Source organism: Eurosta solidaginis, chromosome 2 (assembly GCF_040869045.1).
Source record: "Eurosta solidaginis isolate ZX-2024a chromosome 2, ASM4086904v1, whole genome shotgun sequence".
NCBI lineage: Eukaryota > Metazoa > Arthropoda > Insecta > Diptera > Tephritidae > Eurosta > Eurosta solidaginis.
Window position 1 is genome coordinate 35,371,674 of NC_090320.1, and position 27,376 is coordinate 35,399,049.

The 27,376-nt window shown below is 40.1% G+C and overlaps 1 protein-coding gene across 1 annotated transcript in view; it reads left to right on the forward strand.

Annotated features, from left to right (window-relative positions):
- Positions 1–27,376, forward strand: part of LOC137239546 (chaoptin) — a 707,303-nt gene continuing 679,927 nt past the window's right edge. The window contains exon 1 of the mRNA XM_067764973.1: positions 1–71. The gene's annotated coding sequence lies outside the window, so the exon portion shown is untranslated. The remainder of the gene's footprint in view (positions 72–27,376) is intronic.

Sequence of the window (27,376 nt, forward strand, 5' to 3'; positions counted from 1 at the left end):
CTTATGACGCAGAATAGAAAATAAGCAAAATTTTGGACAATGGGCGTGGCACCGCCCAATTTTAAAAGAAGGTAACTTAAAAAGTTTTGCAAGCTGTAATTTGGCAGCTGAGTATGCAATGTTCGGTTACACCCGAACTTAGCCTTCCTTACTATTAAAATTATAAAAAAATCTTGCTTTAAGTCACCCCTTCACCTTGTTTTTGGAGCACAACCAAGCTTGCGTGATAAGATAACCAGCTCCTAGTCTCACTTACGACAAGCACTATGTGCTGGAAAGTAAAATACATATTTGTTAACACCAACTACATCTAACTAGCAACTGACCCAGTGCTGCTCTTGTAGAAACGGTTCCAAAACCCAAGCCCCTTGACTGAAGACTGACTGTTTAACAGTGGCATCGGCCATAACAGGTTTGGTATAATTACCCCCAGGGCTAAGATAACTCCTGCGACCAATTTTTCCTCAGGCTGGGCATACGCATTGGCTGCTATTTCTCAGAGTGACATCAACTTTCTCGTCGTAATTTTAAATATTGCGTGAATGAAATTGCTAAACTTAGCGAAGCTTTTTTCAACCTTTGATATGCTCGGGAAATGTACTCTCTCCTCCAGCTCATTCATCGCGCTTCTGTCTTGTCTTTGGACGCTAGAAACAACCTCGTATGGCCACTTCAAGTTCGCGATGTTGTCACACGCTATCAACTTAACACCATAGTTCCAATCCGCCGAATCAAAGGTTGGAAGCGGAATACTTAGGTCTTCTCGTGTAATCTTGAGCATGAAACTGATAGCTAATAAGCTCCTTTTCTACAGATCTTCACCTTTCGGTAAACATTTGTTCAAATGGATTGCTATAGTTAGGGACTGCCTCTCCACGAAACTCATCGCCTCGGGAACAGTCGTTGTCTTAGTGTCACCTCCTTTTGTCCCCTCCGAGAATGCTGAAGTCTTAGTATTACCGCTGTATTTCGTATCACCCAGCTCCACATCCTCTGTTGGCAAATCGCCCCTTTTCAATTTCCTTACCTGACTTGCAACTTTCGGGGTAGCTGCTACTAAGCGCAACTACCCGTCAGATATTGCCTACTCGATAATATTACACGCTGCAATAGTGTGGCAAGGATCTAAACTGTATATATATAGCTTTTTTTGCTATATGAATATCAAGTGCTTATCGGGCAGTGTTCGACAACATGATCATGGTCCCAACTCGAATAATCTCACCAAATTTGTGGCGAGTGAGAAGTGGAGGACATGTGGAGGATCCTTTCTGTTCAGGTTTCGAAATGGAAAGCATATTTTTTTTGTTACCCTCGTTTTTACGGCGAAAGATTGTACAAATATTTTTCGGGGTGGAACCTTAGGAAATATTCATATGAAGCAGTGACGCTGAATCGAGTTTCCAGCACGTTGAGTAAAGCCTAACGACGGCTCCAACGGTGTGGGGACTTGAAGATGATTAGCTTGGATTCATTGGCGCACTTGAGGGGGCAGTGCACTTCCTCTAGTCTCTGATGTAAATTGTCTGCACAACTGCACGTTTGAGTCGAATCTTGGTGCATAGCTTCACTAAGTAGCTTCGTTACAATCGGGGCTTCAATACTTTTTATTTTACAAGAATTACTGCCATGTAAAGCCAATGTCAGATTAGCACTGCAACCCACATGTTAGGTGTTTCGAAAAATTTGCATTCGTATAAATGAGAACGGAACTAGGTTCCCTATCAAACTCAATCGTCTCTCCATAGGTCCACTTATCGGAATATTACAAGGACAATGTCTGATGGAACTACACGACGAACACATGGGTGTCCCAGTGAATGATTTCTGTTGGTGCTGTTGTTATGAGGAGAAGATAGAAAATGTTGAACGTTTCTTCTGAGAATACGCCGCTCTAGTCGCGCAAGGAATATTTGAACAGGCACTTCAACGGCTGTCAATTCGAGTTTAGCTTTGCAGATTTTTAAGGCTTTCTGCGCTATATTAGATGGACACAACTATTAGATAGATAAAGGAGTAAGGATAAAGGAGTAAGGATATTGTGGTGTATTTTTCTTAATAACAGGAGCAGGGCCTATTTCCTGAGTGACCCTCTCAAACTCTTCTCAAAAATGCCCAAATACTAAAAAATTTGATATGATATTTAATTGCTGCATAAGTCCAACAGACTTTAAGAAAACGAATTAGAATTTTCTTCTAAATCGGCTTTTGTATTCAGAAATTGGCTACCGAAAAGAAAGATATTTGGTGAGCCTCAAAATGCTGTCTCAATTGTGTTGTTAGTGTAGAAATGCTATAAACTGAATTAAGCAAGGAAACAACTACAAACAGGATAGCCTATTGGTTAAGGCAAGTGCAGTTTCACTGTGCGATTCGCGGTTCGAATCTCTGTGAAACCTTTGTTAACATCACGAAATTGCCTGATGATGATTACGTAGCGGTTTTCTAAATGGTACCATCGCAATATGCCAGTAAATGTTACTTTTTTCTTTTTAGGTTCTCTTAGAAAAATATAGTAATTGAATATTCAGTTATTATAAGCTGCTGAATTTTTAGATAATAACTTTCCGGTTATGTTAGAGAAATTCGAATAAACCATGCATTCTTTTAGGCTCACATCGCATTCTTTGAGACGTTTGGTAATCATGTTGTGGCGATATCGATTTCCAGAATCATGTGTTGTGTTTAGGAGGTTTGTAGTTGTTATCGATTTTGAAAACTGCAAACGTACAAATAATGCATCTCTAATACTTCAAAATTTAAAAAATGTTTCATAAATATTTCCCCAGCATATTTCATTCATAAATACTGCATTCATATCTCTCCAAATAGCAGTAGTAGTATATCCAGGAATACACATCCACATACATACTTGCACTTATTGTGCTATCAGTCATTGCAACAATATAACAACCGAAATTTCTATATATTTCCCTAAGTCGAAACATATGTCTGAATATTTAATAAACATTAAAATTTAAATTTGTGATACCCACACAAAAGGAACCAGAATAAGTGGGAATAAGAACATAAATGTGTGAGTATGTGTGCAGCATGCATGTACAACTAATTCGTCTACACGTTGACACTCTATTTTTGTTGTTGTTTTTTCTATATATTTTCAAAAAATATTACATATTCCCATATTTACTGAAATAGTGCTTCTCAGCGATTGAGGAATAGTGTGCAGCACGTATAAGGGGCGCGCAACAGGGTTGGGTGTGTATGAAATGCAGGAAGCAGCAAAATAAATACTTCATATCATGAGCAATACCACACAAATACAATTTCGAATTCAACTAAAGCTCATAAATAATAAATTATGCGCCACAATTTATACCATAAAATATATATTTTTATGTATATTTTTTTTTTCAATCCAGGGTGTGTGAAATATGTGAAATATTTTTATATGCAGGTGTGTGTGTGTGTGCTTGTGTGTAGTAAGTGGTTGTCGATGCGGTGACGGTGAGGACGATACTCAAAATATTTTCTGTTATATGAACTTGCAGTTGTATGCAGCGGATACGTTGGTGGTAGTGCAACTGAGTACAGGTAACAACGGTCGCAGGTTAATAGCAGGTGAAATGAGAATATGTAGTTGCTTTCCGCAAAGAAAACGACGCGATGTTCGAAAATATACTGAGAGCTTAGTTAGTATAAAGTGAGTGGCATGAATCATGTTCGGAACAAAATAACGGCAGAAAGAGTGTACTAAATTTGAGTGCGCGAAAATACGGTATTTTCGAAAAGAAATAGAGAATTTAGAAAGATTTGAATTGGTGCGAAGTTAAGAGAGCAAGAAAATTACCAAAAAAATACTAAGAGAATTCGAGGCCATATTATTTAAAGAAGATTATATCGTAATTAAGAGAAATTTTCGAAATAAGCGTAGAGGGAGGACGATACCACGATAATACTACAACTGTGAATTGATAGTGAAACTATTATCAATGACTGATGGAACGAAGGAAAGAAGGATGTATGTTTTTATGCTGCTAATGGACTCCGAAATTACTCCGCCGATATTATTCAAATTCGCACGATAGCTTCACAGCAACCCCTGTTAACGTTTCTTTCCGGGAAGTGGACCAGGGATCGATCTATTTGAACAAATTTTATTCGTTTTTCGAGTTGCCTAGAATTTGGTATATATGTACATAGGTGGTCCTTTGCCTAGATTTGCACTTACGATACTTTTTTCCGGAAAGTGGATCAGGGATCGATCTATTCGAAAAAAATCTATTCATGGTTCGATTTGGTATAGAGAAAGCCCTTTGCATAGATTAGCATATACGACACATTTTTCCGCGAAGTGGATCAGGGATAGATCTATTCGAACCAATTCTATTCATGGTTCAATTTGCCTGAAATTTGATATAAAGCTAGCCCTTTGCCTAGTATTAACGAAATTTTTTTTCCGGGAAATGGAGTAGGGGCCGACTGGCTCTAGGACTGGGATTGTGACTTGGGCTGGCACTGTGAAACTGAAAACCCCTATCAAAAACCAGGATCTATGTTTTAAAATAACTCCGCCCTCTTGGAAAATACTAGAAGCTTCCTAGGATTTAAGCCACTTGCCGCTTCTTGATCTGACAGCTGTATCACTCCTAATAGCTGGAGTCTTAGCCTGGAAAGCGCAGGGCAAGAGCACAGAACGTGCTCGATCGTTTCCTCCTCCAGCCCGCACTTCCTACATCTGCTATCACTGACCAAGCAGTGACCAAGCACAGAAGGCAGTGTCCAGTGAGAATACCATTCATGAGTCTACAGTCCTCTCTTTTTAATGATAGAAGGAACTTTTTTAGTCTATGGTCGTAAGACCTACACATAATCTTCGACACTTTACAGCCCCGCGCTTGAACCCACGCCTTTCCCGCTTGGTCGATCATGTGCACCTGCCGCCTTCGCTTAATCTCGCCCAGTATAATTGGGACGTCTACGGAGCAAGCTTCAAGGGATGCGCCCTTTTTAGCTAGTTCGTCCGCTTTTTCATTCCCATCTATTCCCATATGCCCTGGGACCCAATATAGATGTATGCTTCTCCCTGTCCCGATTCCCTCCAGGGACTGCTTACACTCTAACACGCATTTAGATGCTTTGGTATGCGAGATTATTGCCTTAATTGCTGCTTGACTGTCAATATAAAAGTTAACACGATTGCAGCTTGGACTATTTTCTTCCAGGGTTTCTACTGCTTTGTTACGGCTACTATCTCCGTTTGGAAAACGTTACTGTAATGCGGCAGCCTGTAGGATCTGTTTACTTCCGGATCAGCACAATATACCGCAGACCCTACTCCTTGCACTACTTTGGAACCATTTGTGTACAAATATATCGCCTCGTCCGCCATTTGGGCACCCTTGCGCCAACCGTCCACCTCTATTGTGGCCTTAAGATCGCCCTCGTCTTGTGATTGATGACGCTATACTACTATGGCCGTATGGTCGGTGCTCAAGCTGCCCCTAGGCACCGAGCCTGGTTGCAGTTGTTAACGCTCTGTTCTTTTCTACCAGGTCTACAGGTGGAATGTGCAGAATGGCATAGAGTGCAGCTGTCGGGGTTGTTTTCAGGCTCCCGTAATGCTAAGCATTGATAGTCTGCATACCCCCTCTAATTTTTTGAGGTAGGTTGCTTTCTGTGTGCCTTTCCACCAAACAAGAACTCCATAGTATACGATAGGGCTTTTAATCGCTGTAAAAACCCAATGAGAAAGAGGGTGATAAGCCCCACGTACACCCCAGCATTTTTTGACATGCATAAAGTGCCGTTGAATCCTTCCTCACCCTTGCCTTCACGTTGAGCTTCCATGACAGCTTACTGTCTAGGATGATTCCTAGATACTTTTTGCAAGGTTTCTCCTGTAGGGTCACCCCTCCTAACTTGGGCCTGATCCAATTTGGGACCTTGTACCTCTTTGTAAACAAGATCATATCCGCGTTGACTTTCAACCCGACATTTGATGCCCAGGTATGAATATCCCGAAGCGCCCGATCGATCAAAGAGCTAATCGCTGGAAGGCACTTTCCACTTATGACTTACGGCGTAAGCCGTAAGTTTACGGGTCCCTCATCAAATCGCCTCATCAAATTGCCTGACCAGAACCAAGTAAGAGGTAAAAACTTCATAAAAGTTATGCAGATAAATCAAGGTTATGCAGAACAACGTCTGTCGGATCTGCACATAATAATACGTTATCGAAACAAATAACGATAACAAAATGCTTACAGTTAGATAACTCAATTAGCCAGGCGACAGCGAAGCCATAAAGAAAAAATAGCAAGAAAACTAGGAAAACAAAATAGCGAATTGCTGTCTTCGAGTTATCGGTATCGGTTTGGTATCGGCGTCTTTTTGTTTTCTTATCGGCTTATTAGATCTGGGTTACAGATGTGTAATTGTTATTATAATGCAGTGTTAACGATAAAAAGTAAATGAATTTTCGATATCAAATGGAAATATTTTTGATAACAAATCGATAATTTTAGATAAAATATCGACGAACACTCTTATAACAAATCGATAATTTTTCGATAGCAATTCGGTAACTCGTTGATGAAAAATCAGCAACTTTTTGATAAATTTTGGTAGCGATAGTAAAAGTATAATACTTCGTAAATAAAGAGGCTCAGATCTCTGAAGAGCGTAAGAATTAAGGCACGCGATGGGCATACTAACTGGACACTGCCTTCTGCGTCACATGCTTATAAGTAAGGCTTCGTTCTCTCTTCAGAGATATGAGCCTCGTTATTTACGAAGTATAATAATATTGTTATAAGTAAGGCCTCGTCAGGAGCAGCAGATCGTTTGCCAAGCCAGCCGGTTCTATGTACCGGAGCGACTCGGGATTTTTCCCGACGAAGAGCTGTCATTTCAGTGTAACCCCATTTAATTTTGTTGCGTCCTTGGTCGCATCTTTTGGATGGGGCGAAGCACTGCTACAACAACAACAGTAACAGCAGATGTAAATAGTGCGAGGAAGATACGGTTGAGCACGTTCTGTGTTCGTGATCTGCACTCGCCAGGGGGTCAATTCTCTAACTGTGAAAAACTGAAAAATGTAAACTCATTGAAAACTCATTTGCACACACAATTTACACTTTAAATTTTCTTGCGATTCTGTAAATTATTGTGCACATTGTTTTGCTGAATAAGCGCTGAATGTAAAAGTCGTATGTCAGTGAGAAAATATTCATCAAACGCCATGAAAACAAAAATGTCATTCTGTAACAGTGCATATGAGTTTTTAATGTCATAAAAGTGTACACTGGCTGCCAATAAAACACACGAAGTTTTTATCAGTGAGTTTTTTTTTGTTCACAGTTTTGCTTTACAGAATCAGACTTTCGAAGTTTACACAATTTCTTGTGTACACCTTAAAACTCACAGTTAGCGAATAGGGCCCCAGGTCAAGGCTCCAGCTATTACGGGCGACAGAGTTGCCAAAATTTCTAAGATCATGTGCAATTCTCACCATGTTTGACTCACAAAGTTGCTCATATCTGTAATGAGACAAGACTAAATGCTTACGATGGGCATAATAACTGGACACTTAGGTTAGGCCTGGTCAGTAACAGCAGATGTAGGAGTTGTGAGCTGCAGGAAAAAACGGTCTAGCATATTTTCGTCTCCTGCGCTCGTGAGGTTAAGACTCCAACTATAAGGGAATGAAGAGTTGCCAGATCTCGAGGTAGAAATTAGGTAGGTTATAGGAAACTTTTAGTATTTGCATACGAAACGAAATAATTCTATAACATAAGGCCTGGTGCCTAATTGGAGGTTATAGGTTTGGTCGTCAAACAAATGCTGGTAACACTATGAACACATACAGCCTATGTGAGGGCTTCATTGACCTAAGCTAACCTATCGCATACCACTATTAAAGACTACGCCTATGCCTACAAAGATGTCGGCACATCAAAAAAAAAAAAAAAAACATCGAAAAATACGATCACTCGCCCTGACTCCACAGCTGGAACATATGTTAGTTTTACAAGCAGTTTCTTATGTTTCCTGGACAAAAAAAAAAAGAAGTTAATTAAGAAAAGTCATTCTACTTAAAGATATACGAAGTTAAAACAAGAAAATGCATCGAAATAACAAAAACATCTAAACTTCGAAAAATCTTGCTTTTTCCTCACCGAAATCTCAACCACAATAAGTCGCTCTTCTCTCGTGCTCATTTCATCTCTTGCTAATTTTTAGAACACTCGCTCTCTCACTCTTGTTTAAATTTTGTTTCCGATATTTCGAACAATGAAGTTCTTCCTTCGGCAATCATTAATTTGCCCTATTTAACTAAATGCAGGAATCTGATAGGACCCATATTGACTTAGCACGCCACAAAAAGGATATAAAAGCGGAAACAAAATAACAAAAAATATGTGTAAACAAAAGGAAAAGGTAATGAACTCTGGTAGCAGCGGCAGATATTGCTAAAATGCGTGAGAAAGAATTGTTGCATAAATAAGTAAGAAAGAACGAAAACGAAGGAGTTAAGAGGGTAATTTCGTTATTACAAAGCGTGAGGGGCAACGTTTTGCGAGCGTAACTCCTTTTTGGACAAACAACGTTTTATTACACGCAACGATTGGCACGATTTTGTTACACACATATATTTTATACTCAGATGTGTGCATACATACATACAAATGCGCATAAACTTTTTTTGTTTGACGCACTAAGTCAACTTGACCTTTGTCAAGGGAATTGCCAAATGTTTTCCGGTTGTTGGTTGGTCAGTAATGCCATCATAAGCTTATGAATTTTTGATTTATACATCAACAACAATTGTTGGGGCGAAGAAGGTTTTAACTTTATGGTTGGTATGAAATGCTTGTCGCATATATAAGTGCAGGTGTAGATATGCATACTAATATTAAGGCCTGATTTTTCAGTAGTTGGTTAAGCTAAGCTTAAACTAAGTTTTCTTAAACTCTAATCAAATTTAAACTCCAGTTAAACTACTGAGCAGTTTTTCAGTGACAGTTTAAGGACGCATTTAGGGTAGGCTTTTTTGTACGGCAACATTGGTTTTTAACATGCTTTTATTAGCTTGGCCTGTATGTAACGGAATCTCTGAGCTTAATTTTCACCGGTTTCTAGAAGTCTGATTAATTTGAAACTTTGCATACGTATCAAGGACGATGACAGTGCATTAATGTTACGGTGTGGTGACATAAGGTCAACGGCCATAAGGTCAATTGGCCTTATTACCACTTTGAATAGCCATAAGTTTGATTGAAACTTTGCATACGTATCAAGGCTCGCTGACAATGCAATAATGCGATGGTGGGGTGACATAAGGTCAACGGCCATAAGGTCAATTGGCTTTATTACCGCTTTGAATGGCCATAACTTTGATTGAAACTTTGCACACGTATCAAGGCTCTATGACAATGCATTAATGTGATGGTGTGGTGACATAAGATCAATGGCCATAAGGTCAATTGGCCTTATTACCACTTTGAATGGCCATAAGTTTGATTGAAACTTTTCACGCGTATCAAGGCTCGATGACAATGCATTAGTGTGATGGTGTGGTGGCATGAGGTCAACGGCCGTAAGGTCAATTGGCCTTATTACCACTTTGAATGGCCATAAGTTTGATTGAAACTTTGCACACGTATCAAGGCTCGATGACAATGCAATAATGCGATGGTGGGGTGACATAAGGTTAACGATAGTTAATTATTATCCTGCCATCCTGCCATCTTCGCTGCTCTCGTCTATAATGCCAATGATCTGCCGACCCTTGGCAATTTCGGCGAAAGACCGCGTCCAGCCTCCCTGCGTCTTGGCCCTTTTCGGTGCCGGTTTGATTCATCCATGGACCGCTGGCGTTTCGAGGTTTCATCACTCTCGACTAAAACTTTTAAAATTACTTGAACTAAAAAATTTAAAATAAATAATAGTTTAAAAAAACTAAAAAAACTCGCTTTTTCAGTTAACCGAACTAAAAAATAGAAAATAATTTTCAATTAAAAAGAGGTTATATAACAGTAGTAGAAAGTCAAATAATCATTTATTGTTAATCAACTCAAAATAAAATTATAAAAAAATTTAAGTTATTAACAGAATAATTTAATTCACAGTAAAAAGTGTGAGGTGCTTGATATTGAATGTTACAATTATTCTATTGGCAACTATCTGAGAGGAAAGATATGAAATGTAGTCAAATGCCCCACGTTTTTTACTCTGAATTAGATTATTCTAATAACTTAAATTTTTTATTATAATTTTATTTTGGGGCGATTAACTATAAATGATTGTTTGACCTTCTACTACTGTTCTATAAACTCTTTTTAATTGAAAATTATTTTCTATTTTTTAGTTCGGTTAGCTGAAAAAACGTGTTTTTTTTAGTTTTTTTAAACTATTATTTATTTATTATCTAGATAATTTTTAGATACGACAACAGCTATATTTTGCTTACGCAACAAACATTTAAAAGATATTTCTCCAGTGAAATATATATCTAGCTCCGGAGGTGATATACAACATCATCATCTAGTTATTCTTAAACCAGATAGCTATCAAGTTGATATACAACTACATTCCCCAAACACTATCCAATCTTTGAGAATTTTTGTAAAATGTATAGCTCTCGAGTTGATCTCCAACATCAATAACATTTTCAAATTATTATCCAACCTTTGAAAGATTTTGAGAAATATACAGTTCTCAAATGAATATTCAACACGTTTCTCTATTTGATATCCTACACTGGACATCGAGTTGAGGTGGAGTTGAAAAAAAATCTCCAAGGTGGTATCAACAAAACCAACAGCTATTTATTGTGAGAAATAAACACCTGGTTGATAGCATTAATGAAGCGTAATTAATTAAAAATGAATTATACATATTTTATTTTTTTTTCGTGAAAATACTGTAGTATGGAATATTAAACTTGAGTCCACTCAAAGAACCACAAGTTGGGAACTATCAATTTTCAACTTAAGTAATAGCATTTTTCGCTTTATAAAAAATTCCGTATTTTGCTGAGTATAATATGGTTCTCAAGTTGAGTCACTGTTTCGTAAAAACTCTTGAGATTTTAGAGGTATGCTAGCTATCAACATGAGCTCTAATGGTACTCAAGCCCAAATGCTTGTTGGGTATATTCGACCCCATTTCAAACGAACGCAAATCACCGAGAGGTTAACTAGAGTTTAACGCTGCCAGATCGGCCGCTTAAGCTTAGCTTAAACTTCAGTTAAAGTAGACTGAAAAACTGCAGAATAAGTTTAAGCGTAGTTTAACTGACAAACAGAGTTGAACTTGTATTGAAAAACTGGGCCTAAATGTTATAAATAAAGCGGACTAACTGTTATCGTTTTTTGTTGTTTTGTTGTTGTTGTTTATTTTCGGTTTCTTATTAAGCTCTGAGGAAGCGAAAAGGTTATGAATTTATTAACATGAAAATAGTATTACAAAAAAAAGCAAAATAATCCTTTTGAAGTGCGTACATCGTATGTAAATTTATGAGTAAAGGATATTTTCGGATATGAAAATGTTTACGTTTAACTTAAACTCATGCTGTATTTTTGACAATTTACTTTTGTTAAATAAGGGCAGTACCGAAGTTTTTAGCATTTCACTATTTGTAAGATTGGCATGTGTAACTCGCTTCAGGAATTGTGCAAAGAAGTATACCAAAACGAACGAACGACCTTGAACTTGAACCATTCCTCCCGGCAGATTGATCTACTTAGGTTTTTATCGACCAAAAGCTGGTGTTTCAAGTGATAAGCTATTCTGGTACTTCGCGACTTTAGTTGCTTCGCAACAACTCACGCAAGCTATTCCTGTTTCGCTATAACTGACGTCAATTGACAGCGGTAAGGAGCTCAAGTTTTTGTCCATCTGTCTCTCCCAATTCAGTGGAGGTGCCCTCCTTCCACTGCTTCCAAAATGCAGTGCCGATTGAAATAATTTCTTTGCCTAAACACCTTCGTCCATTCGCAGCTATTCCCCGTTTAATTTCCATTATTATATATTTTCGCTGGAAATGATGGTTAAGGCATTAACGAAGTCCTGCTCAGTCTCATTTACCCTAAGATCCACTTTTATAATAGATTGTACAATCATGCTTTAGTTCTGCTGGTAGAATTAACTTCTTCAGTATTGTGTTAAAGAAATAGCTTGAAAAGGAGTTGCTTTGTCTAAAGCCTTGTTTGGCATCGATTGGTTCGTGGAAGTCCCTCCCAATCCTTACAGAGTTAGTGGTGTAGCTCCACATCATTCGGCATATATCATTAGCTTTTCGCGCAGTCAACTATTGACATGTCGTAATTTTTTTCCGACCTAAAGCTGTTGTTTCAAGAGTTTCTTCTACTTAAAAGTTACAAAGTGGCACAAGCTTATTTTCCAATTTGTATCGTGCTTCACACCTTCTTGCTCCGGAAAGGTGTTGAACATAACCTCGGCAAAGAGATGAGTTTTTGCTGCGTTTACCGGAAATAAATTTATTTAGGACGGCTGAACTATTGTGAGTGTGTCGCGTGCAAATGATGCTTCAATCGAACGTATTGTTCTTAGCTAGGTTCCAGCAGTCGTCGACACCCCAGTGTCGTCTTCTTATTGGCAAAAATCGCATTAATCATTGTTCGCGACCGATATTCCCTTAATATTATTCATTAAATTTATATCGTAATCTTTGATATGTAATAATCGATAATTGTTATCGCTGGTCAATAATATTTGTAATAACTAAACTTCTATTCTTTATGTCTTGATTTACCTACTTACAGTAATTCATATACGATATGTACATACATATTTGTGTAGGTATATACATACATACATATGTGCATATATTACTTATTTCTTCTTGTACTCATTTTTGATTATGAATTCTGTTAATAAATCAGTCAAGGTTAAACTCTAAACGGCATCGGTCAATTTGTAATTTGACATACATTTTTTGGTCCTTTCGCAGTCGGATAAATTTTTAATTGTTCGTAAAACACCGCGAATCACGTGTTTTCTCCGTTAAATTAATAACTATAATATCACAAATATCTGTCGATTGAATTGAAACAATAATACCGCGTACCAAGTGTTATAATTTAATTCAATTCAAAATGGATAAATTACTAAAACAACGTGGGTGGGTTAAAGGCACTATTACACGTGCCTGTGCAAACGCTAGGGGCTTTGATAAGTCCACTACGATGGAGCACTTAAAAAATAGACTGCATAAGTTAGAGGAGTGCTACAATGAATTTGTAGACATCAGCAAGGCGTTGTATGATTATGAAGGGGCAGACAACTTCATAGACCCAGCAGAAGATGTGGAGGAGTACGAAGAAAAATACTTCGTCGCTCATGCCGCTATATCCCGTTTGATCAATGATCAACTGAGTTCCCAACACGTGAATCCCAACACTGAATCCGATGATTCTATTGATAATTTACTGACTCAACAAGCCAAGTTCCTGGATAACTTCAGTGCAGCAGTAACTCATTCAAATGTGCATCTCCCTAAAATTTCTCTGCCTAATTTTTCTGGAAACTATTCAGATTGGCCGTCATTTCGCGACCTTTTTCGAAGCGCAATTGACGAAAAGTCAAATTTGAGCAACATCCAAAAGTTCCATTACCTAAAGTCATACTTACAAGATGAAGCATTAAGTCTTGTTAGACATATACAATTGACTGACAATAACTATAAAGACGCATGGGACAGGCTAGTAGAGCGATATGACAAAAAGCCGCTAATTGTTCATTCCCTTGTGCAACAGTTTTTGTCTTTGTCACCATGTACTAGTCCCAACGCAGCAGCTCTTCGTAACTTAACCGATAAAGCTGACGAAACTGTACGCGGTTTGGATGCCCTCAATTGCAATAGTCGGGACCCTTGGTTGGTAGCCATTTTGTTAGGCAAAGTTGATGAAGAAACAAAAAGGGAATGGGCAAAGAAAGGTGATTCTCATGTAGTTCGGTCATTTGATGAGTTTGTTAAATTTCTGTGACATCGGTGTGATGCGTTAGAATCGTGTAGTCCATCTCGTTTAGTCAACAAAAAGCGCACAGCATTGGCACATTATGCTCAATCGGGAGAGTCAACAGCAACAACAAATTATTGTGTTGTATGTGAAGAGCAGCATACAGTTTCTCAATGCCAAAAGTTTAAGCAAATGGATAGCGGAACAAGGAGGGCATTTGTAAAAGATAAGCATTTATGCTTCAATTGCTTGCGCTCATCTCATAATGTAAATCAATGTCCATCCAATTTCCGGTGCCAACTTTGTCGCTCAAAGCACCACACGTTAGTGCATACACATAAAGAGCCCGTGAAGAATACACAGCAGTTGCAACAACAATCAAGCACGAAAACAAAAGAAAGTATTGCGATCAAAGCTGCAGTATCAACGGACCACGCTCCTCGTACTTCGGCTGTCTCTGCACATGCTAACAACAAAAATGCCTCAATGTCGTTCATGCCTACCACTCTCTTACCGACTATCATGGCGAACGTGGTTGACCGTTGGGGGAATGTGGTGAATTGTCGCGTTTTACTTGACACAGGGTCTACTGTATCATTCATTGCAGAAAACTTCGCGCAACGCATCGGAATTCCACGTACAAATGCACGTATTTCAGTGCTTGGTTTGTCTGCCTGTACTGCAGGAACTACACGAGGCTGTGTTCAACTTAAATTACTCTCGCGCTTGTCTGACTATTTTCTTAAAATAAGCGCATATGTTTTACCTAAATTGACAACCGATATACCTACACACCGCATCGACTGCTCGACCTCAGAGTGGGAACGAATTCTGAATTTGCAATTAGCTGATCCAACATTTTTCGACAAGGGATCTGTCGATGTCATAATTGGTGCTGATCAGTTATGGGCCATCTTTACAGGAGAACGCCAGCATTTTGATAAATCAATGCCTATTGCATTAAATAGTAATTTCGGTTGGGTAATTACCGGTACATGTAATGCAACTCAACTAGGCCCATCACCAGCAATAATCAATCATGCTCTCGTTGATTTGGATTCGCTCGTTCGTTCCTTCATGGAAATGGACAGTTTACCCACCACAACTACTGTAATTCCAGTGGACGCAGCAGAGGCACATTTCTCCGCAACGCATACTCGTAGCCAAAACGGTACTTATATAGTGGAATACCCGTTCATCATACGCTACAACAAGCACGAATGCGTTTATTTGCCATGGAGAAAAGGTTTCGTACTATACCCGAACTAAAACAACAATACGCGGAATTTATGAGAGAGTATTTGACATTAGGACACGTGGAAAAGCTGTCGACAGAAGAAGGGGAGCAAGACCATGAAAACATTTTTTATTTACCGCACCATGCTGTCTTGAAACCGGAAAGTACGACAACACAATGTAGGGTTGTCTTTGATGGTTCGAGTAACGATTCGTCCGGTGTCTCCCTCAACCAGCGCCTACATGTCGGCCCACCTATACAACGAGATCTTTTCACAGTTTCCCTGCGTTTTCGACAGCATCGCTTTGTGTTTTGTACAGATATACAAAAAATGTTTCGCGGCATTCGAGTTTCAAAAAAGGATACTGATTTTCAAAGGATTGTGTGGCGAACAGACGAAGCCATGCCAATTGAGCATTACCGGCTTTTGACGGTAACATACGGGCTCACGTCATCACCTTTTATAGCAGTTCGTGTTTTAAAACAACTAGCTGATGACCATAAATTAGAATTTCCTGCTGCATCGCTTGTGCTTCAAAACGATGCTTATGTAGACGACATTGTAACTGGCTGCAGCTCAGCTCACGATTTAATTCAACTTAAAGACGAACTTATTTCTTTGCTATCTAAAGCCAATTTTTCGTTGCGAAAATGGAGCTCGAACTGTTGGCCGCTGCTAAATACTCTTCCTAAAGAAATATGCGAATATAACCCCCTTGATTTGACATCACAATCAGTTGATGCATTCGTTAAAATACTAGGAGTACAGTGGAATCCATGCAGCGATGAATTATTTTTAAAAACTAAACCAGTGATGCTTGTGGAACACCCCACAAAACGATTAGTGTTATCGGAAATGTCGAAAATATACGACCCATTGGGCATAGTGACGCCAACTGTGGTTTTGTTCAAGGTATTGTTTCAGGAGCTGTGGTTACTGGGGCTTCATTGGGACGATAAACTCCCTCTTGAGGTGTGCGCTCGCTGGCAGCAATACGTACAAGAGCTAGAGTTATTAAAACAAATATCAATTCCGCGCCTCATTGCCTCTTGCGAAGGCTCAATCGAAATACATGGTTTTGCGGACGCATCGTCGGTTGCATACGCTGCAGTTGTTTACAGTCGAATAAAAATAAATAATGAATATCGCACAAACATTATAGCATCGAAGACGCGTGTGCCACCCTTAAAACCCATATCAATACCTAGGCTTGAACTTAACGCGGCATTATTGCTTACGAAATTAATCAAGCTAATTCAAAGCTCATTGACAGTAACCTTTGAAGATGTATATTGCTACACTGACTCTGAAATAGTACTCCATTGGCTATCTTCACACCCGCGTAGATGGACGACTTATGTATGTAATCGTACTGCTGAAATATTGGAAAGTTTCCCACGAAGTTATTGGCATCACGTTTCTTCAGAACATAACCCAGCCGATTGCGCATCACGCGGTTTAACACCATCACAACTCATCACACATCAACTTTGGTGGAGTGGCCCTGCATGGCTTGTGCTGCCCAGAGCTGAGTGGCCATTAGCTAAAAATATAACACTACCTCAAGACGATTCATCAGTTCTCGCTGAGCAGAAACCAATAAAACATCAATCACTTTTCGTAGCGAGCGAAGACGACGTTATTGACAAGCTGCTGAACAGAGTATCATCGTGAATTCGTCTTATTCGCGTTGTTGCATATTGTCTACGCTTCGGATCTGTCAGAAAAGGTGAACGCCTTGGATGGCTGAGTTCTTCTGAGCTACAACGCGGAGCCAATCTCGTCATTAAGCACGTTCAGCAGACGATATTTCATGCTGATTATCAATTATTACAACATAAAAAACCATTGACGCAAAAATTATCGTTGATACGGTACACACCGTTCATAGATCAGAACGGCCTATTACGCGTCGGTGGACGCATCAAACACGCAGACGTCAACTATAATACTAAGTATCCTATTTTGTTGCCTAAATGTTCTTTTGTTTCACTACTTTTAGTTCGCTACATCCATGAAACGTACCTCCATACCGGAGTAGAAGCTACTGTCACACATCTGCGCCAACGTTATTGGATACTTGGTGCCCGAAATCTGGTGAGGAAAGTAGCTTTCTCATGCAAGAGGTGCTTTATGCAGCGACGTACTACCAGCACTCAACTCATGGCAGATCTGCCCTCACCAAGAGTGCAACCCAGCCGTTGTTTTCTTCATTGTGGACTCGACTATGCTGGACCCGTTCCTATTAAGATTTCGCGGGGACGAAACCCAAAGGTTGGAAAGGCGTGGTTTTCTATATTTGTTTGCTTTTCTACAAAGGCGCTACACATTGAATTAGTAAGCGACCTTATGGCCGACGCTTTCTTAGCTGCCTTTCGTCGGTTCATAGCCCGTAGAGGCAAACCTACAGATTTGTACTCTGACAATGGTACTACATTCCATGGTGCTAAACGAAAGATGAACGAATTACAACAGCTAATTATGTGTGAAGCATATTTAAAAGAAGTAGCGGAATCACTAGCCAACGGACAGGTGCATTGGCATTTCAATCCGCCGACTGCTCCACATTTTGGTGGTCTATGGGAGGCTAGCGTACGCTCTATCAAACTGCATCTAAAACGTGTCATAGGCCACAGCATTTTAACATTTGAAGAGTATACTACAGTGCTGGCTCAGATTGAATTAATCCTCAACAGTAGGCCATTGAGCGAAATCTCTGATGACGACCTTGATCCGCTTACGCCCGCTCATTTCCTTATTGGGGAACCGTTTACGTGTGTACCAGAGCCTTCTCTTTTGAATATCAATCCTAATCGTTTGGATCATTGGCGTCATTTACAAGCTATGGTCCAAGGTTTTTGGAAACGATGGCATACAGAGTACCTTACGTCATTACAACAGCGTCAAAAATGGCAGACAGCCACCCCTAATTTAGAGAAAGGAGCACTTGTGGTCCTCAAGGAACCGAATCTGCCACCTTCGAAATGGGTTCTTGGCAGGATAACCGAAGTTACTAAAGGAGACGACGATCGAGTACGGGTTGTCACAGTAAATACCAGTAGCGGAGAGTACAAACGACCTATTACCAAGATAGCGCCACTCCCATCATCCTGAACAGTCGTTCAGGGGGGGCGTTATGTTCGCGACCGATATTCCCTTAATATTATTCATTAAATTTATATCGTAATCTTTGATATGTAATAATCGATAATTGTTATCGCTGGTCAATAATATTTGTAATAACTAAACTTCTATTCTTTATGTCTTGATTTACCTACTTACAGTAATTCATATACGATATGTACATACATATTTGTGTAGGTATATACATACATACATATGTGCATATATTACTTATTTCTTCTTGTACTCATTTTTGATTATGAATTCTGTTAATAAATCAGTCAAGGTTAAACTCTAAACGGCATCGGTCAATTTGTAATTTGACATACATTTTTTGGTCCTTTCGCAGTCGGATAAATTTTTAATTGTTCGTAAAACACCGCGAATCACGTGTTTTCTCCGTTAAATTAATAACTATAATATCACAAATATCTGTCGATTGAATTGAAACAATAATACCGCGTACCAAGTGTTATAATTTAATTCAATTCAAAATGGATAAATTACTAAAACAACGTGGGTGGGTTAAAGGCACTATTACACGTGCCTGTGCAAACGCTAGGGGCTTTGATAAGTCCACTACGATGGAGCACTTAAAAAATAGACTGCATAAGTTAGAGGAGTGCTACAATGAATTTGTAGACATCAGCAAGGCGTTGTATGATTATGAAGGGGCAGACAACTTCATAGACCCAGCAGAAGATGTGGAGGAGTACGAAGAAAAATACTTCGTCGCTCATGCCGCTATATCCCGTTTGATCAATGATCAACTGAGTTCCCAACACGTGAATCCCAACACTGAATCCGATGATTCTATTGATAATTTACTGACTCAACAAGCCAAGTTCCTGGATAACTTCAGTGCAGCAGTAACTCATTCAAATGTGCATCTCCCTAAAATTTCTCTGCCTAATTTTTCTGGAAACTATTCAGATTGGCCGTCATTTCGCGACCTTTTTCGAAGCGCAATTGACGAAAAGTCAAATTTGAGCAACATCCAAAAGTTCCATTACCTAAAGTCATACTTACAAGATGAAGCATTAAGTCTTGTTAGACATATACAATTGACTGACAATAACTATAAAGACGCATGGGACAGGCTAGTAGAGCGATATGACAAAAAGCCGCTAATTGTTCATTCCCTTGTGCAACAGTTTTTGTCTTTGTCACCATGTACTAGTCCCAACATAGCAGCTCTTCGTAACTTAACCGATAAAGCTGACGAAACTGTACGCGGTTTGGATGCCCTCAATTGCAATAGTCGGGACCCTTGGTTGGTAGCCATTTTGTTAGGCAAAGTTGATGAAGAAACAAAAAGGGAATGGGCAAAGAAAGGTGATTCTCATGTAGTTCGGTCATTTGATGAGTTTGTTAAATTTCTGTGACATCGGTGTGATGCGTTAGAATCGTGTAGTCCATCTCGTTTAGTCAACAAAAAGCGCACAGCATTGGCACATTATGCTCAATCGGGAGAGTCAACAGCAACAACAAATTATTGTGTTGTATGTGAAGAGCAGCATACAGTTTCTCAATGCCAAAAGTTTAAGCAAATGGATAGCGGAACAAGGAGGGCATTTGTAAAAGATAAGCATTTATGCTTCAATTGCTTGCGCTCATCTCATAATGTAAATCAATGTCCATCCAATTTCCGGTGCCAACTTTGTCGCTCAAAGCACCACACGTTAGTGCATACACATAAAGAGCCCGTGAAGAATACACAGCAGTTGCAACAACAATCAAGCACGAAAACAAAAGAAAGTATTGCGATCAAAGCTGCAGTATCAACGGACCACGCTCCTCGTACTTCGGCTGTCTCTGCACATGCTAACAACAAAAATGCCTCAATGTCGTTCATGCCTACCACTCTCTTACCGACTATCATGGCGAACGTGGTTGACCGTTGGGGGAATGTGGTGAATTGTCGCGTTTTACTTGACACAGGGTCTACTGTATCATTCATTGCAGAAAACTTCGCGCAACGCATCGGAATTCCACGTACAAATGCACGTATTTCAGTGCTTGGTTTGTCTGCCTGTACTGCAGGAACTACACGAGGCTGTGTTCAACTTAAATTACTCTCGCGCTTGTCTGACTATTTTCTTAAAATAAGCGCATATGTTTTACCTAAATTGACAACCGATATACCTACACACCGCATCGACTGCTCGACCTCAGAGTGGGAACGAATTCTGAATTTGCAATTAGCTGATCCAACATTTTTCGACAAGGGATCTGTCGATGTCATAATTGGTGCTGATCAGTTATGGGCCATCTTTACAGGAGAACGCCAGCATTTTGATAAATCAATGCCTATTGCATTAAATAGTAATTTCGGTTGGGTAATTACCGGTACATGTAATGCAACTCAACTAGGCCCATCACCAGCAATAATCAATCATGCTCTCGTTGATTTGGATTCGCTCGTTCGTTCCTTCATGGAAATGGACAGTTTACCCACCACAACTACTGTAATTCCAGTGGACGCAGCAGAGGCACATTTCTCCGCAACGCATACTCGTAGCCAAAACGGTACTTATATAGTGGAATACCCGTTCATCATACGCTACAACAAGCACGAATGCGTTTATTTGCCATGGAGAAAAGGTTTCGTACTATACCCGAACTAAAACAACAATACGCGGAATTTATGAGAGAGTATTTGACATTAGGACACGTGGAAAAGCTGTCGACAGAAGAAGGGGAGCAAGACCATGAAAACATTTTTTATTTACCGCACCATGCTGTCTTGGAACCGGAAAGTACGACAACACAATGTAGGGTTGTCTTTGATGGTTCGAGTAACGATTCGTCCGGTGTCTCCCTCAACCAGCGCCTACATGTCGGCCCACCTATACAACGAGATCTTTTCACAGTTTCCCTGCGTTTTCGACAGCATCGCTTTGTGTTTTGTACAGATATACAAAAAATGTTTCGCGGCATTCGAGTTTCAAAAAAGGATACTGATTTTCAAAGGATTGTGTGGCGAACAGACGAAGCCATGCCAATTGAGCATTACCGGCTTTTGACGGTAACATACGGGCTCACGTCATCACCTTTTATAGCAGTTCGTGTTTTAAAACAACTAGCTGATGACCATAAATTAGAATTTCCTGCTGCATCGCTTGTGCTTCAAAACGATGCTTATGTAGACGACATTGTAACTGGCTGCAGCTCAGCTCACGATTTAATTCAACTTAAAGACGAACTTATTTCTTTGCTATCTAAAGCCAATTTTTCGTTGCGAAAATGGAGCTCGAACTGTTGGCCGCTGCTAAATACTCTTCCTAAAGAAATATGCGAATATAACCCCCTTGATTTGACATCACAATCAGTTGATGCATTCGTTAAAATACTAGGAGTACAGTGGAATCCATGCAGCGATGAATTATTTTTAAAAACTAAACCAGTGATGCTTGTGGAACACCCCACAAAACGATTAGTGTTATCGGAAATGTCGAAAATATACGACCCATTGGGCATAGTGACGCCAACTGTGGTTTTGTTCAAGGTATTGTTTCAGGAGCTGTGGTTACTGGGGCTTCATTGGGACGATAAACTCCCTCTTGAGGTGTGCGCTCGCTGGCAGCAATACGTACAAGAGCTAGAGTTATTAAAACAAATATCAATTCCGCGCCTCATTGCCTCTTGCGAAGGCTCAATCGAAATACATGGTTTTGCGGACGCATCGTCGGTTGCATACGCTGCAGTTGTTTACAGTCGAATAAAAATAAATAATGAATATCGCACAAACATTATAGCATCGAAGACGCGTGTGCCACCCTTAAAACCCATATCAATACCTAGGCTTGAACTTAACGCGGCATTATTGCTTACGAAATTAATCAAGCTAATTCAAAGCTCATTGACAGTAACCTTTGAAGATGTATATTGCTACACTGACTCTGAAATAGTACTCCATTGGCTATCTTCACACCCGCGTAGATGGACGACTTATGTATGTAATCGTACTGCTGAAATATTGGAAAGTTTCCCACGAAGTTATTGGCATCACGTTTCTTCAGAACATAACCCAGCCGATTGCGCATCACGCGGTTTAACACCATCACAACTCATCACACATCAACTTTGGTGGAGTGGCCCTGCATGGCTTGTGCTGCCCAGAGCTGAGTGGCCATTAGCTAAAAATATAACACTACCTCAAGACGATTCATCAGTTCTCGCTGAGCAGAAACCAATAAAACATCAATCACTTTTCGTAGCGAGCGAAGACGACGTTATTGACAAGCTGCTGAACAGAGTATCATCGTGAATTCGTCTTATTCGCGTTGTTGCATATTGTCTACGCTTCGGATCTGTCAGAAAAGGTGAACGCCTTGGATGGCTGAGTTCTTCTGAGCTACAACGCGGAGCCAATCTCGTCATTAAGCACGTTCAGCAGACGATATTTCATGCTGATTATCAATTATTACAACATAAAAAACCATTGACGCAAAAATTATCGTTGATACGGTACACACCGTTCATAGATCAGAACGGCCTATTACGCGTCGGTGGACGCATCAAACACGCAGACGTCAACTATAATACTAAGTATCCTATTTTGTTGCCTAAATGTTCTTTTGTTTCACTACTTTTAGTTCGCTACATCCATGAAACGTACCTCCATACCGGAGTAGAAGCTACTGTCACACATCTGCGCCAACGTTATTGGATACTTGGTGCCCGAAATCTGGTGAGGAAAGTAGCTTTCTCATGCAAGAGGTGCTTTATGCAGCGACGTACTACCAGCACTCAACTCATGGCAGATCTGCCCTCACCAAGAGTGCAACCCAGCCGTTGTTTTCTTCATTGTGGACTCGACTATGCTGGACCCGTTCCTATTAAGATTTCGCGGGGACGAAACCCAAAGGTTGGAAAGGCGTGGTTTTCTATATTTGTTTGCTTTTCTACAAAGGCGCTACACATTGAATTAGTAAGCGACCTTATGGCCGACGCTTTCTTAGCTGCCTTTCGTCGGTTCATAGCCCGTAGAGGCAAACCTACAGATTTGTACTCTGACAATGGTACTACATTCCATGGTGCTAAACGAAAGATGAACGAATTACAACAGCTAATTATGTCTGAAGCATATTTAAAAGAAGTAGCGGAATCACTAGCCAACGGACAGGTGCATTGGCATTTCAATCCGCCGACTGCTCCACATTTTGGTGGTCTATGGGAGGCTAGCGTACGCTCTATCAAACTGCATCTAAAACGTGTCATAGGCCACAGCATTTTAACATTTGAAGAGTATACTACAGTGCTGGCTCAGATTGAATTAATCCTCAACAGTAGGCCATTGAGCGAAATCTCTGATGACGACCTTGATCCGCTTACGCCCGCTCATTTCCTTATTGGGGAACCGTTTACGTGTGTACCAGAGCCTTCTCTTTTGAATATCAATCCTAATCGTTTGGATCATTGGCGTCATTTACAAGCTATGGTCCAAGGTTTTTGGAAACGATGGCATACAGAGTACCTTACGTCATTACAACAGCGTCAAAAATGGCAGACAGCCACCCCTAATTTAGAGAAAGGAGCACTTGTGGTCCTCAAGGAACCGAATCTGCCACCTTCGAAATGGGTTCTTGGCAGGATAACCGAAGTTACTAAAGGAGACGACGATCGAGTACGGGTTGTCACAGTAAATACCAGTAGCGGAGAGTACAAACGACCTATTACCAAGATAGCGCCACTCCCATCATCCTGAACAGTCGTTCAGGGGGGGCGTTATGTTCGCGACCGATATTCCCTTAATATTATTCATTAAATTTATATCGTAATCTTTGATATGTAATAATCGATAATTGTTATCGCTGGTCAATAATATTTGTAATAACTAAACTTCTATTCTTTATGTCTTGATTTACCTACTTACAGTAATTCATATACGATATGTGCATACAAATTTGTGTAGGTATATACATACATACATATGTGCATATATTACTTATTTCTTCTTTTACTCTTTGATTATGAATTCTGTTAATAAATCAGTCAAGGTTAAACTCTAAACGGCATCGGTCAATTTGTAATTTGACATACATTTTATGTGGTGGGCCGACATGTAGGCGCTGGTTGAGGGAGACACCGGACGAATCGTTACTCGAACCATCAAAGACAACCCTACATTGTGTTGTCGTACTTTCCGGTTTCAAGACAGCATGGTGCGGTAAATAAAAAATGTTTTCATGGTCTTGCTCCCCTTCTTCTGTCGACAGCTTTTCCATGTGTCCTAATGTCAAATACTCTCTCACAAATTCCGCGTATTGTTGTTTTAGTTCGGGTATAGTACGAAACCTTTTCTCCATGGCAAATAAACGCATTCGTGCTTGTTGTAGCGTATGATGAATTGGTGGTGCGTCTTCTTTGAACGGGTATTCCACTATATAAGTACCGTTTTGGCTACGAGTAATCATGATGATTTCAGAGCCGAAAACGATTGGTGGCGATTCGATCTGACTGTCAGCTTCCAGTTCGGGGTGGGATATTTACAGATCAAATAGACGACACGACGTTATGCACGATAACCGAAACTCCTCAACACGTGTGTAGGAGGATGACAAAGTATCTATCGTCTTAAGCGATGAAGTGCTATCAGAAGCGAAGAAATGCGACAGACAAATTCAGATGGCTTGCCAACATACATATAAATAAAAACATAGAGCGTCCCGTATAACTATCACCAAAGGATGAAGAACCCATCAACGTTGCTAAACTATCTAAGGCAATGAGGGATTTAGTTACCTGGCGGTTGACTTCAACTCGTTTCTGACCACTTTCGTCATCCCTAAAAAATGGAAAGTTGCGAGTATGTTACCACTACTAGAGACTGGAAAACCAGACCCATATCGTCCGATATCTCTCCTATCACCACTAGCTAAGATACTTGAAACCGTCCTCCTCCTCGGCAGGCATTGTTCCATATCAAGAACGTGACATCAAATCTAAGAAGAACAGAACAAAGGGTATCGCAGTGTGATGTTCGGAGAACCCCGTTCTCAGAGTCTGGATCCTGTAATAGGTTGAACTCTTATCTATTGGTAAAGGTGTAAATCAAAATTCGAAGAGAAACCAGTCACATCAAAACGAAACCAGAGAAAGGAAAAAACTGAACTAGAAACAAGTTTAAATAGAGCGAGGTTACCCAAAACAACAGTCGACATACTGCCGCTGAGAAGAGTATATGATACTAATAGAAAACTCCCTGCTTCAAAACTTAAGCTTAAAAAATGAAGATAAGAGCTTTAATCAACAGACATTATGCAAGTTTTCCTACCAAAATTTGTCGTTATCGAGTTGTATCTGTCTGCTAAATGAACCATTGCACTCGAACTAAGAGCACTCCGAGCGTTCATCAGCTGGGATATACTTGACCCATTTATTAAGGAATCCGTTTGCTTTTTTCTAAAACAGCGACAATCGGTGAATATCCTTATTTCGTAGAAAACCCGTCAACTGAAGCAAACATCTTCTGTTCTAAAGATTCGTTTACCAAACAAATCCACCTCTTAACTTTCCAAAAGTACCGTACAATCCATATGATTTAATGTCAAATGGGTACAACCGGCTTATGATACCTTAATTGAGATAACAAATAGTGCGGCCAGAAAGGAAATTTAAACACTTAGAAAACAATACAAACAAAAAATGACAAACAATAAACCAACAACAAAAGCAGCTACAAACAAAAAGTGCGTGACCTCAAAAGAACTGAAAAAGCAAACAAGAAAAGAGCAAAAAAAAAAATCGCTATGCAGGAAAACCATCTTGTAAGAGGAAGTGTTGTACAACAGAGCCTGCAAGCCGGTTAACAAACAGAATGAAAAACACGCAACACTCAGGGCTTAATGTCGCATCGTACTCGCGTATACTTAGTACGCACAAGCGGCTGGTTATGCTTCCATGCATCAAACTTATTTGTACTTAAATAAAACGCGGAATACTGTGAGATTACTGGTCGGTAAGTTGTATGAATGCCGGCAGTCGAAAGGAAGTTTATCTGTGTTGCGTGTTGCATTCGTAGGCTCATGTGTAAGTACGTATTTTTGTGGGTTTAAGTGTATGGGACATGAACCTTACGTGATTGTAATAAAGTTGGCTGTGGGACGCGAAGTTGGCGCTCAAACTTTTTGTGATGTGTCGTAGTGGAATGAACAATTTTATAACGGCCTGTATTGGGGGTAAGCTATTTTTGGATGAACGAAATGGGTATTCTGTGTGTGTGGGTATTTCTTGCCGTTTTTGAAACACTTGACTGTCCCAGCAGGAAATAATTGGATCAAAAAAGAAAATACTGAAAAAACTAGGATTATCCAGCAGAGTTATGTTTTATGGATCGTCAGCTGAGTGGAAGAGCACCCTAGCTCAGTCACTGGTACTAAAACGCCTAATCTCAGAATATTTTTGGGGAATGATATATTTCACTGTTTTTCGTTTTATAGGTTAGGTTAGGTTAGGTTGAGGCGGGTGCTCGAGGGCACACTTAGGCCGGTGATATTGGCCCGTTGTGATACCACGAAAATACACCATTACCTTTCTTCTTCGAACAAATTTGTGGACCTGATAAAAGCTACCAGGTCCTTGACGTCATGCTCCACAACCTGGCTCAGATTATCTAGAAATCTAGCACCCAGAAAGCGCTGCCGTGCTCCGCTTAGTGCCGGGCAGTTGCAGATGATGTGAACCACCGGGTTCTCCTCGTCATCCTCTTTACAACTCCTTTAGCATCGACTATAAGGCCCTCTAAACCCTTCTGCTTGCCTACGTATAAGGCAATGACCAGTTGGTGCCCCCACAAGTGCGGAAATTATATCCCTTCTTAGGTTGTACACGTGACGCGATCTTTTAGGATCCCATTTTGGCCAGGTTTTCTTCGATGTTCGACACCCCGGTGTTTGTGGCCATCTTTCGCCGGCTTGACGGTGGATGTGTTCTTTTAGCATTAGCTTGCATGCGGACAGTTAGGTATGCCCCTGCCGAGAAGAATCTTCCTGTTTCCTGCTTATGTCCAGGGACCCATGTGAGGTGTACACGGTTCTGTTGAGCTATCTCTTGAAGACACTG